The sequence below is a fragment of the Furipterus horrens genome, unplaced genomic scaffold (genome assembly GCF_987537825.1).
Source record: "Furipterus horrens unplaced genomic scaffold, mFurHor1.1.pri manual_scaffold_4, whole genome shotgun sequence".
In the NCBI taxonomy this organism is placed as follows: domain Eukaryota; kingdom Metazoa; phylum Chordata; class Mammalia; order Chiroptera; family Furipteridae; genus Furipterus; species Furipterus horrens.
This window is the reverse complement of record NW_028327174.1, coordinates 95,851,695-95,864,772: the sequence shown is the minus strand read 5'-3', so window position 1 is coordinate 95,864,772 and position 13,078 is coordinate 95,851,695. Positions and strand designations below refer to the sequence as shown.

The 13,078-nt window shown below is 40.3% G+C and overlaps 1 protein-coding gene and 1 pseudogene across 1 annotated transcript in view; one reads left to right on the top strand and one right to left on the bottom strand.

The window, feature by feature from the left end:
* The first annotated feature begins 1,067 nt into the window (after window positions 1-1,067).
* Window positions 1,068-13,078, top strand: part of ADIPOR2 (adiponectin receptor 2) — an 82,294-nt gene continuing 70,283 nt past the window's right edge. The window contains exon 1 of the mRNA XM_090273798.1: window positions 1,068-1,174. The gene's annotated coding sequence lies outside the window, so the exon portion shown is untranslated. The remainder of the gene's footprint in view (window positions 1,175-13,078) is intronic.
* On the bottom strand, window positions 4,742-6,225 carry LOC150012477 (protein SDA1 homolog pseudogene; annotated as a pseudogene).

Sequence of the window (13,078 nt, the reverse complement as noted above, 5' to 3'; positions counted from 1 at the left end):
AAATCGTATTATTCATGCTTTTTAGTAACTTTAATCACTTCTTAGTATTACATCCTTCTTTGTTTTCTCTTGCGGTGGCCCAATGGAAGAACATCAAGCCATGGACATAGGTGTTCTTGAAAGCTCTGGATTTTGTTTAGTCAATAAAAAGTTTTGACAGTTAAGGCATTACCTCTTCAGAGTACGATAAATTCCTCTTAGAACTGAATGTGAAAATATTTTTCGATGCCACCGTCTACACTGTATTTCCTTTTCTTATAGAATTTAAGTATGTAACCAAACCTGTTCTTGTTTTCTAAGCAGAACTCTATTTAAAGCTCAAATGTAGAAGAATCACTCATTAAGGGTAAATGGACACAATATTTAATGTTGAAATAATTTCTGATCTGTTATTACATGAAAAACGTTTAAAAATCATTCTGAATTGTATTTTAGGAGTGAATGGCTCACGTTTGTTTTTTAGAAGAATAAGACACAAATCATAATACCTTAGAAGGTAATAAAAGGCAAACGCTTTTGTTTTCGGTAATATTTGGCTAATGCTTTCGGAATTATATCCGAAACTTTCACAGACGACACCTAACTATATATTAGGCGTTGGCAGAAACACACGATCTAGCCTAAATCCATAAATTTTGGCTTCTGCCCAAGGTGTGTAAGCTGTATCCATAGAGATGGGAAAAGCGTCCACGAGCTAGGGCGGCTCCGCCTCTTCTGACCTAAACTGCTTCCCTTTTCGGTGGGAGGGAATACGAAGGAAATTTATGTGAACGCCTGTGAAGCGCTTTCTCTCTGTCCTTAACGCTCAGCACCGCTCTTATTAAGTCCGGGGCTGAACCACAATTCCCAAGATGCACCCAGGTTAGCGCCTCTAGGTTGTCAGAGGAGCTTCTTCTTTTGGCCAGCGCGGCTGCGCTCGAGGTGTAGTCTTATTGGATCATACTACCTCGTGCGATTTACGTCACGGCGACGTGCGGTCGAGGGGGCGGGCAGACGCGGTGGTGTCGGTCGCGGCGGCGCGCGCAGGATCTCAGACTCAGAATCGCGGCGGCGGCAGCGGCACGGCTATACCGGGTTGGGCCCCTTCCCTCCTCCGCCCCCCCCTCCTCCCCCTCCCCTCAGCTGTGGTTCCGGAGGAGTTCGAGACGTGCGGCGAGGTGGCGACAAGCTCTAGGTGAGTGTCTGGAGTGTGAGTGCCGTTTCCCCGGCGAAGAGGTAGAGCCCGCGGGGTTGGGGAGGAGGTGACGGCTGAGGGGGCGAGTGTCCGGGCGTGGGCCTGGAAGCGCGCGCTCGTGTCAGCCCTGAACTTGGCCCCCTAACCTGACCCGGCGGCCCGGACAGAGTGCGGTGCGGTGGCCGGCGCGACGGACCCTGAGGGGCCTGGATCCGCCCTCCTTTCAACCGCTGTGTCTCTGGAGACTGGCACCCACCTCGTCCTTCCTAGCAGAGGGTCCAGACCCCTCTTAGCTCTCTTCTCTTCGCGTGCAGCTGCCCTTCCTTACTGCCCACGGAGGGGATCTGCCCTCCGTTTCTTCTTTTCCGTCTCTTTGATCACTTCTAGGAATTTCTCTGCTGCAGGCTTCGAATGGGTTCTGCTTAGTGCTTACTACTCTGACAGTATATGGAGTGGGAGGATTTCCCTCCCCTCCTCTTAAGTGGCGTTTCGGCAGCCTAGTTGGCACAGTAACTTGGGCCCTGTTTTTCCAAGCCCCATCGGGCTTTTCGTCTCTCAGTGTGCTGCTTTTAAAACTGCCGAAACCAGGGTTTCCATCAGTGTTCCGGGGTCAGCGAGAGAGTTTGGATTGAAAAATAATAGGTACTTTCCCCCTCCTCCTGGCTTTTGACCTTATTCAAACGTTTGCTTTTGGAATTTTAACAACGGGATGGCCCAACAGTGAATTTTGGTAGAAACACTCAAATGTCACCTGGGATTTTACTGGTTGATTTGACTTCATTGCAGGCTGTTGGCATTCTTTTCAAAAGTAGAATGGTTTTTAATGTTTTTATTTTTAGACTCTGGATTTCTCAGGCTTAAGCATTATTCCCATTATGTCTCTTCCGAAAACACCCCTTGCCCCCTGAATGCATATAAAACTCCCAAGAAATCTGTCATAACATTTAAAGTAATTTGATCATAAAACTCTTCCCAACGAAATGTTAAAAATAATTCCCGGAAGGCCAAAACTTTGCTTTGGTTGAGGGGGAGATCATATTCTGTTGTCACTTCTGTAGTTTGATGTGTCCTCATACTGAGGACCACCCTTATGTCTCTCCTTTCACCAGGCTCTGACACTTACCCTGTTAGCATTCCAGAGGTTTTTCTTTCCTAATTTTTCATTTCATTTCTGATGCTGTTCATTTTTCATAGGTGTTTTCATTCTTTCTCAGAAATTTGTCAAGAGTGGTGACTATGATGATCTGTAACTAAAAATAATTTCATCAGTACTCAGGACTTCCACACATGTGGAATTTTGAAAAATTTCAAATTGATTTAAACACAAAAGGCATATTTCTTTTAGCTTCTGTTTTAACTGCCGACCCACAAATGTATGTTTCTATTTAGACTTTAGGCAATTTTTCTCTTATTACTGGGGTTCTAGGGATGACAGGATTTCCAGAGTGTTTTTCTGTCCCTAGATTTTTTCTATCAATAGTATCAATATAGCTGATGCACTTTCTTTGGTATAAGTCACATTTTTGTTTTCAAAAATGAAATTAATTTTGTTTTATTCTTTATTTCAGTGGCAAGTCCTGCCAGCTGTCTGTTTTCGTAAATTTTTTTATTGAGACATTGCCCTATGCATTTGTTTAGATATTGTGTGTGGTTACTTTGTGGTGCAACGGTGGAGTTGAGTAATTGGGACATAGACACATATGGCCTGCAGAGCCTAAAATATTTATTATCTGGCTCTTAATAGAAAAAGTTACTTGAGCCCTATTTTATTTTATTAAGAGTGATGCATATTCTGTGTATGATATTAAAATGAGCCAGAAAGGTATAAAGGAGCAAGTTAAAACTGTCCAGAATCATACCACTCAGAGGGGTTTGTTTTTGTGATAATCCTTATAGAATGTTATGATTATTTTTATATAAATTAGCTCACATTGTTAAGTGTTGATTTGTAATTTGCTTAAAAAAAACCTCAGGTTATTTCTATTTGGCAATTGAATATGTTTGTATTTTCTGCATCAGATATCCTACACTTGATGAACCAAGTTTTCCTCATTTGTCTTACTAGTCAAAGACTTAAAAACATTAGGAATATTAGATGCTTGATAATGAATAATATATCCTTGATGGTGGTGGTGAACATCATTTATTAAGCACTTACTATGTATTAGTTTTCCAACACTTTACATGTAAGTTATATAATACCTGTAGCAGTTCTGTGGGTATGTATACTGTTATCCCTATTTCGTCGTTGTCGTCGGCGGCGGCAGCCGTCCGTCTCGAGAGAGGATTGTGTAGCTTCTTAAGAGTCTATCTGCACCGCCGAGAATGGTTGTGCAGTCCGACTCGGGAGTGACACGGTATCTGTCTCCTCCCGTGTTGAATCGACATCTTGCGATGACGCTGGAGTGTCCTCTCCAGTGAAGCTGAAGCTACAGAGCCTGGGCAGGGTAATATGGAGGGTCTGCTGTTGCCCATGCAGCAGACCCCCCCTCTCTTCGCAGCTGAAGGGTCCAAGGGAAAGACGGAGTCGATACAGCTTGGGTTCAGGTGCGCCGCAGGAGCTGCCGGTGTTGACTACAACGTCAAACCGCCTTAGGGACTCCAGCTCCGGATTTTCTGTCGGGGTTTACTCCCTTAGCCTTTCCCCTGAAGAGGTATGCCGCAAGGCAGTGGAGGTTTTTTGGAGTCAGAGTTTTCCTTCTCTGATGTGCCCTGACTGGAAGATCGAACCAGCGACACTTAGCTCGCAGGCCGACGCTCAATCCACTGAGCCAAACCAGCCAGGGTCTATCCCTATTTACAGATGAGGAAACTAAGGCATAGAGAAATTAAGTGCCCAAATTTATCATCTAGTTAACGGTGGAGCTGGGTTTTGAAACCACGTAGTATGGTTTCAGGACTGAGATTCTCAATATGCTACAGAGCCTCCTCTTAAAGAACTGTTCAGTGCAGAAAGTTTAGACAGTCCAGAGTTATGTGAAAATTCCTTATGTTCTTCTTTCCATTTCACTCCCCTTTCCATTTTCTGTTTGCAAATAAACATTTGCAAATCTGTCTACATATTCAGGTTTTAAAAAATTAATACTTTATTTTAGAGCTGTTTTGTACTTAACGAAAGTTTTTGCAAGTAGTACAGAAAGTTCCCATATCGTCCATCCCCCATTTTTCCTTGTTAATAACATCTTGCATTAATGTGGCATATATGTTACAGTCGATTAACCAGTATTGTTGCATTGTTATTAAAATCTAGTTTACATTAAGGCTTATTTTTTTGTGTTGCAGAGTTTTTAAAAAAACGAGATCAAACCAGTCATTGTTTAGCACTGTGCTTTTTGGGGTAGTTTTCAAAATAATAGTGCTTCTGAATGCGAATAAACATTCTTGATTCACTAATTTGCAGATTAATGACACAGATTTAGCATTCTCCTTGGAATGGAAAACTTGCTTGGGAGTTACTTCATTCTTTTAATCTTTTTCAAAAGTTTATCTTGTAGTATCAGCTGCTTTTCTCTGAAGTAATGCTAATAATTTTTTTGACTGGACATTCTGGCTCTTCATTGAAGCTGTTCAGCTTCTTAGATTTTTCTTTTCTTCATTGGAACAGTGGTGCACGTGAACCCGTTTACCATTGCCATCCTCCTCCTCACCGAGACTGGCGCTTCCCCAGCCATCTTCATTTTTCTTGGCATTCTCTTCCTCTTCCTCAAGTTCCAGAACTTAAGTTCCTGGAATGTAGTCTTCAGCATCTAATGTCCATATTCTTGTGCTTTTGATTTTATCAAAGCCTCTGTAGCCTTACTCTGGAGTTGGAATTTCTTCTGCAACAGCTGAGGATTCAGTGTTCAGACTAACTGGCTCAATTCTAGCAGACATCATCACATTCTTATCTTTGCGTGTTTTGTACTGGGCCAGGTAGTTCTTTGTCACTGACTGTTATTTTTCATAGCACTGATTTCTACTGTCACGACTTCCCCAGAGTTCTTGTCCATAACAAAATGGGAGGCCACAGTCATGTGCCATGAATGACAGTGATCTTTGGGAATACCAGGTGATGAGATGTTTGTGCAACAGACAGATCTTGTTACTTCTATTTGGTTTGGAGCTGCAGCAGAAACCTTTGTGTAAAGGAATATAAGTTAGAAAAAGCTCATGAATTCCCACCAATTTGGTTATGAAGTTCACGAGCATCATCTTGACTTCAAACATCTCCTTAGAGCTTGTTAGTGGCTTTTGTTGTTATTTTGCAAAATCTTGCAGATCAGGAATCAAATGGATAGCTGAAAAGTTAAACACCTTTGTTTTTTCCTTTTGTTTCTGAAGCACTTTCATAACTTTTTCAACCTTTTCTTGTGTTTGGAGTCTTTCTTCCCGGTGACATACTGCACTAGCATTGAATTACTGTCCTGTCCCTCTTGTTCATCTTTCTTTAGGGAGAATGTCAAGACAGCAACTAATTTGTGACCTTAGAGAAGCATGCAGTTGTGATAACACTGACATTTTTTGGCATCATTTCTTCTGTAGAGTTAGTTATCACTTCCAAAGATATCCTGAGTGCAGTTGCATTGCTGTTTCTTGACATATGTACTTGAAATTCAGTGATACTGTATTTACTTTATTCTTGTGTTTTGTGCTTGTATTCTCACCAGTCACAATATGAGTATATAAAGTCTCAGTTGCTTCTATGGCAATGTAGAAGCACAATGTAGATATTGCTCTAGCAAAAGATGGATTGATGAGATTCTTCTCAATGAGATTAGAGCTTTGAACAACATTGGAAGATCTAGATTCAAGACAGTGTAATTGTAGGAGGCCAGACCTTTCAGCTCTTGAGGAAAGTTATAGATGTTCTGGGCAGCAGTGACCAGGCTGTGCCATAAACATCACTAGTTTTCCCAGTACTTTGCAGGGTGTCTTTGAGAATCTTCACATTGGATTTGTAGTGAACTTTCTAGTGTTGTAGAAACTCCTCAGTGTAGATGAGAGGGTCCACTTTATTAGTTCTGTAAGTGCTGCAGGTTGCTGGGTGGCTTGTGTTTGTTTCTGCTGGGCATGTTGGTTTCAGACAGGCTCACAGTGAGCAGTTCTCGGAAAACCACACCATGGACACCAGCCAACCCTTCTGAGGCTGTGGCTTGGAACCGTGCTTCCAGGTGTGGGGAAAACAGCCCTTGGGAGCTCAGCAGGTTGCACCATCTTGGCTCATAGTACTGTGCTTTAAAAATTAATATTCATGGTTAGCTTTCCAAGTTGATACATCTGCATCGACTCTCTTCTTTTTAAATAGTTCTTTAGTAGTTTATTGAGTGAGTATAACGTAATTTAAGTGTCCCTGTTGCTGGACATTTAGATTGTTTAAATTTATTGTATATCGTACATGTGCCTTTTGTGTACCATTGTTGCATGCGAATGACTTTTAAAGTGATAGCGGCAAGATTTTTTAGAGTGAAAAGCGGTAGTACAGTCTCAGAGAGGCAGAGTGGGCAGGCTAGAGGGTAGCGGCTGCTGCTAATGACTCTTTGGAGTAACTTTCTAAAAATCTAATTACCAGGTTGAAGGAAATATGTTTTTCATTTTGATGTATATTACCTCACTGCAATTCAGAAAGGTCACAGCAATGTAAACTCTCACCAGAAATGTAGGTGTTGGTGAGGCCTAGCATCTCCATACTGTTGTCACCTTTTAAAGAAAATCTTTTATCTATTTGGCTTTTAAACATTTCTTGCAATGTATTCTATTTATCTCACTGGGAGATATAATTTAGAATTACTTTAGGTGGGGCATACGTTCTCTAATTGTTCTTCCGAGTATTCCCTTAGAGCTGCTCACCTGCTTAGATTCCCTACTTGGAGCTTGAAAGCAGTATGATTTGCCACTCCTATTAAAAGAATCCGGTGATTCCCAGTGCCTATATTTTCTTGAGGGTAAGGAGTATATAGCTTTCTTCATATCAAATAGCAACCCTGGTACGTAACAGGTATTGAGTAAACAGTCTTTTTAAAACCTAAATTGGATCTTGTCTTTTGGGGTCACTAGTGAGTAAAGTGTTTTAACTTTGTTAAAAACAACCTTTTCAAAGCCTTTGTGAAATATAAACTTGAAAATTTACAGTATAAAATTGTCACCTTGATATACAGTCTCTAGCTCATCCTTTATTTCTAAAATGAGACAATTAGATTGATATTCTAGGACCTGTCTGTTAGGGATAATTTGGTATTCAGTTTTGGAAGTTAAGGAATGGATTAAATAGGGGATTTGTGTCATATGACCCATGTTTTTTTGACTTTTCTGTTTTGGAGTATACCGTGTATTAGAGGGACATATGCTGGCTAAATGATGTTACAGTTTGGCTTGATTATACATTGTAAGTCCTGACAGAGGAAAAAGGAAGCTAAATTCTGGAGCTGCCAGAATATCCTCAGGCATGGGGAAAACACCTGTGAGAAAGGACTCATCAAAGTTTTTTAATGGATGACCATAGAAAAATAGAATTAAAAATTTAAAAAATTTTAAAATTCATTTGAAAGAGAGGAAGAGAAAGAAACATCGATTTGTTTCACTTTTTAATGCATTCATTGGTTGATTCTTGTATGTATTCTCCCTGGAGATCAAACCTGCAGCCTTGGTGTATTGAGATGATGCTCTAACCAACTGAGCTACTGGGCCAGGGCTAGAATTTTCTTTGTAGCTTACTTAGAGTGTTACATATTATTGGACTCTTTATTTTACACAATATCCTTACACTAGAAAACAAAGCATACAAAATAGTATATGGTCTTGAAGAGACAAAATTAATTAGCTCATTAAATTTTGGCCATCTAGGCTTTTTTTTTTTTTTTTTTTTTTTTTAGTATATTAGCTCATTATTTTTCACTGGCAGCATATTCACTTTAATCCTATATGTCCTTAAATTTTAGTTTAGTGAACATGTAGGCATAGTTGTATCTACATTCCCATTCCTTCAGTCAGGGAACAAGTAGTGGTGGTAAAAACTTTTTTAGCATGGTGGAATAGAAGGGTTACTTTTTATTTTCTTGGGATTTATTTATATCCTGTTTCATTCTAGAAAGAATTTCTAGTAACTTAAAAGATTCAGAAGTGTAATAAAATCTATATTAAAAAAGAGAAATAAGGAAAGGAGGAAGCGTATATTTTGTTCCCAAGTGGCAGAGTAATTCAATGACTAAGAATAAAATTTGGATTTGAATTTTTTTGGCAGCAAAGGTAAAAATGGAAATATGATCAAATACGTAGCACTAAACTGGAAGGAGGAACAAGACCAATTTCCAGGGGTAAATCGTCTTTTGACAGATTTTAAGGAACTATTTAAATTGGGCATTATATAAAAACTGTTTTTGTTTTTGATTAGAGGCCCTAGTTAAAAAAAGTTGAGGGCTAAGCATTAATGTTTTAAGCCAAGGAAAGAAATTTTGTAAGGGGGTTAGTTTGGATTTAGGCTGCAGATATGTGTTTTATTTGGCTAACACAGATTTTTTTAATTCTTAAAATATTTCAATCATACAGAACTCTGAGTCAATATAATTAACATTCAGATGTCCATCATACTATATTAAATCTTAACATTTCCCACCCTGGCTGGTGTGGCTCAGTGGATTGAACACTGGCTGTGAACTGAAAGGTCGCCTGTTTGATTCCCAGTCAGGGCACATGCCTGGATTGCGGGCTGGGTCCCTAGTTGGGGGTGTGGGAGAGCCAACTGATTTGATGTTTGTCTCACACATTGATGTTTCTCTCCCTCCCTTCCCCTCTCTTTAAAAAGAAATAAAATCTAAATCTTAATGTTTTCCCATTCTTCCCATTTTTTAAAAGAAAAAATAGAAAACATAGAGTTGAAGCATCTTCTTGGATTATATTTTACTTCCCAGAAGTAATGATTATCCTGAATGTTGATGGTGTTGATCATTCTTAATGCCTGTTTTTATGTAATTAGTTCATAGGAATATATTTATAAACAAATTATAATTTTGTTTATTTTCAAACTTTATGTAAACAGTTTTCTGCCTATTCTGTAACTTGTTTTTTATGAAATTTACTTTTTAGTGTCATATTGAAATGGATACAGAGCAAGAGGTCCCCGAAACAGATAGGTTCCCCCACAGCCCCAGGTTGGGGGATTGTAGAAGGGAGAGCAAACAGTAGCTGTGCTACCGCCCTGCCCAGGGGCAAAAGGTGTGTATGTGGCTTTCAGAATGTATCCTGACTTGTGACACAGTCAGGGGAGGCAAGGCCCCCAGATTACTGAGTCTTGCCTTGACTAAAAATGGCAGCCGAAAGAATGTAAACAATAGGAGGAAACTAGCAAATGTACCTGATTGTGGGAAGAGCTGGAAATGAGGTCACATAGGAAATTCCGAGTCAGGATTTAAAACAAGGGGGTGGGGCAGCCTTCAGGGGGAGAAGGGGCCTTACTGTAGTGGCCATGTGGGAAGCAGCAAGCAGCTGTGCAGTTCATAGGGATGATTCAGCCATGTGGCCTGGTCTACTGAGAAAGCAGGGCATGCTGCTGCTTTGATCATTCCTGCTCCAGCTGACTCTGAAGCCATGAAGGAATCTGCCTTACAGACCTGGGCTCAATATGGATTCTTGGAACTCAGGACATAAGGAGAGGACACTCTCTTAGGACTTGAGCCTTTCCTAGACTTCACCGTGATCCAGTGTAACACGGCACTTGACTTTCTGGACTACTACATGGAGGGTGAGGACAGTGTACTCCAGAACCTGAAGGGGAGAGCTGCTGCGAGAGGATGGCGACTCTGAAACCCACGAGTGTACTTATCAGAGGGACTGGAGGACTGTTTGCCCAGCCGGGTTAAGTACAGATAAAGAGATGGAGAACTCTTGGGCTTATTTTTGGCTCATAGCCTGGTGGGGACCAAGGGAGATGCTGGGTCTCATGGGGCAACAGGACTCTGAGCTGAAGTGCTCCCAGCCCTGCCAAGGTTGGAACCTTGTGAATAAAAACCCCTTTCTCTCAACACTAATTGGTCATAAACCAAGGTGCCATGTGCATGGGCCCGTGTTTGCTCAGTTACAATATGAAGTGGGTGTTTTACCATTTTGACCCACAAAAATGGCAGTGGGAGAGGCAATCACACATTGATGTTTCTCTCCCTCTCTTTCTCCCTCCCTTCCCCTCTCTCTAAAAATCAATAAATAAAATCCTTAAAAAAAAGACAATGTGACTGTTAAACAAAATATTGGGTAGAAAAGTATCAGATTGTATTGCAGGTAGTAAGGATAAAAGTTTTGTGAATTTTTAATGGTGGAAAGCTTTTCTGAAATCAAGGGTTTATTGAGCCACATGCTAGCCAGAAAAGGACAGGTCCTGGGAATGCAGTCTAAACCATCAGCAGCAGGGCTGGATGGAGAAGGCAGCATGTCCTCTGTCCTGGCGTTCATGGGCTCTTCTCTATACAGGGGTGGGCAGAAATAGGTTTACAGTTAATACAATACCGTCATTATATAAAAATGCAATAATTAATAAACAGTAATAACAATTAACTCTCACATACTACTGGAAACAATTTTTTTTAGAGAGAGGGAATGGGAAGGAAGAAGAGAGGGAGAGAAACATCAGTGTGTGGTTGCCTCTCACTCGCGCCCCCAACTGGGGACCTGGCCTGCAACCCAGGCATGTGCCCTGACTGGGAATTGAACTGGTGACCCTTTGGTTTGCAGGCTGGTGCTCCATCCACTGAACCACACCAGCCAGGGTGGTGTAAGCTGTTTTGAAAGAATTCGCTTTGGCTACAGATAAGGGAGTGAGGGAAGGTAAAGGGGAGGCAGTTCTAGAATGGATGCACAGTCCTTAAGGAAGAATATTTACTATTGATTGGTCTGGGCAAGTCCTGAAAGTTCATGCATAAGCAGGATGCTGCGGCATCTGGTGGTCTCTATAGAAGTTTGTTCAAAACTCCAAGGTATAGTCAGGAATGTGAGCAAGTGTAGTTGTCCCACAGCTGTTAACTACTCTTGTCTCTTACTCTCCAATCAGCTGTAATTTACTTTAGGACATCTCATTTTTTTTCTCTTGTCACTACGTTAAACATTCCTGTTTAAGAATCCTTGTGCACATATTTAAGGTCTTTGGCAAGTTTTTCAAACTGCATGTTGGGAGCCGTAAATGGATTGGGAAATCAGTTTGGGAATTAAAATAGGGTGGAAAAGTATCAGGTTGTATTGCAGGCAGTAGGGATAAATGTTCTTGCAGGGTGCCTGTGTGTGTGTACTAAGTTTGAAATGAAGTCCTCTAGGGTAAATTACTTAGAAGTAGAATTATTGGGTTGGAGATTATGGAGATACTGCCAGTTGCTCTCCAAAATTGTCCCACTAAGCATTTTTTAGCATTAAAATCAGAATTTGCTCTTACCAAATTATTATAATCCTTGGCATTGTCAGATTCTTTTTTACATTTACAAATCAGATGAGTGTGTAATGATATTACATTGTCTTAATTTTAATTTTTTTATTAATTATGAAATTGAGCATGTTTTTAAATGTTGAGTGATCATTCAGGTTTTCATGAATGGGCTGTTCCCTCTCCCTACCTTTCCAATTGGGTTGTCATTATAAATTGATTTTAGGAGTTGATTTTATATTCTGGTTATGTTTGTTAAGTGAATTACAAAAATCTTCTAGTCTGTGGCTTATCTGTTAATTTTTTATATGGTTTTGAATAGAAATGATTATGGAATCTATCATTATTTTTCTTATGGTTGTATTCTTTGTGTCTTAAGATATCTGTTTCATATCCTGAGATCATTAAGTCTCTCATATTTCTTTCTAAAAGTTTCAGACATTTTTTGTTTGTTTGTTTTTACATTTAGGTCTTGATTCTTCTGCCTGAAAAAAAATTTTTTTGGGGGGTATATGAGGCAGGGATCTAATTTAATTTTTTATATGCATAGGCAATTAACATACAGCTGTTTAATAAAGTGTATTGTAAATTTGAGTTGTAAATTTTTTTTTAAAGATTTTATTTATTTTTATAGGGATGGGAAGGGAGGAAGAAAGAGAGGGAAAGAAATATTGATGTGAGAGGAAGGGCAATCAGTTGCCTCTTGTATGCCCCTAGCTGGGGACCTGGCGCTCAACCTAGGCCTGTGCCTTGACCAGGAATTGATTCAGTGACCTTTGCGGTCACAGGCTGGCACTCAATTCACTGAGCCACACCAGCCAGGGCATAAATATTTTTTTTAATTTTTAATTTTGAGAGCACATTTATTAAAGCTGGGGACAGTGAAATAAGGAAGGGCTAGGACAGAAGAAGCAATAGGAGAGAGCCTGGGTGGGGCTGCTTTGGCTCTTTAGAAAGGTTATGGGAAAGAAGTGAGCCAAGGGAGGGCTGCTGTCAGCTCACTGGAGAGTCAGAGAAAAGGGGGACCATGGAGTCATGTCGGGGTTAGTTCAAGAAAAGCTGCTGCCGCCCACTGCTCTCCTGGTTGCAAGTCTTGTGGGGTCCCTTAGAGTTTAGGAGATTCTGCTTATGGGGGAAGCAGAAGAGAAAAGGGAAAGGTACAGATGTATTCCTGGGAGCGAGAGCGTGCTTGAGTTGTAAATCTTTAAAGCAGTTTCAGTTCAGCACAATAACAACCTTTTTGTTTTTCACCAGGCTTCTTCACAGGTTCAAGTTTGTGACTTCTGGGCCAGAGTAATGTGATTGATTGAGTATTTGATCCAGAATTAGAATCTAGAGATGTGGATAAAGAGTCTACAGGTGGTGGGCAAAAAATACATTCATAGTTTTGAGTATGTTTATTTTTGTATTATTACTTATTCTTTTTTTTCTTTATTTGTCTACATTCGGCTGTACTGCTTGAATGATCCAGACATATAAAAAAACAAAACAAAAAAAAAACCACTCTTTCTACTGGTTTTTTAAAAATA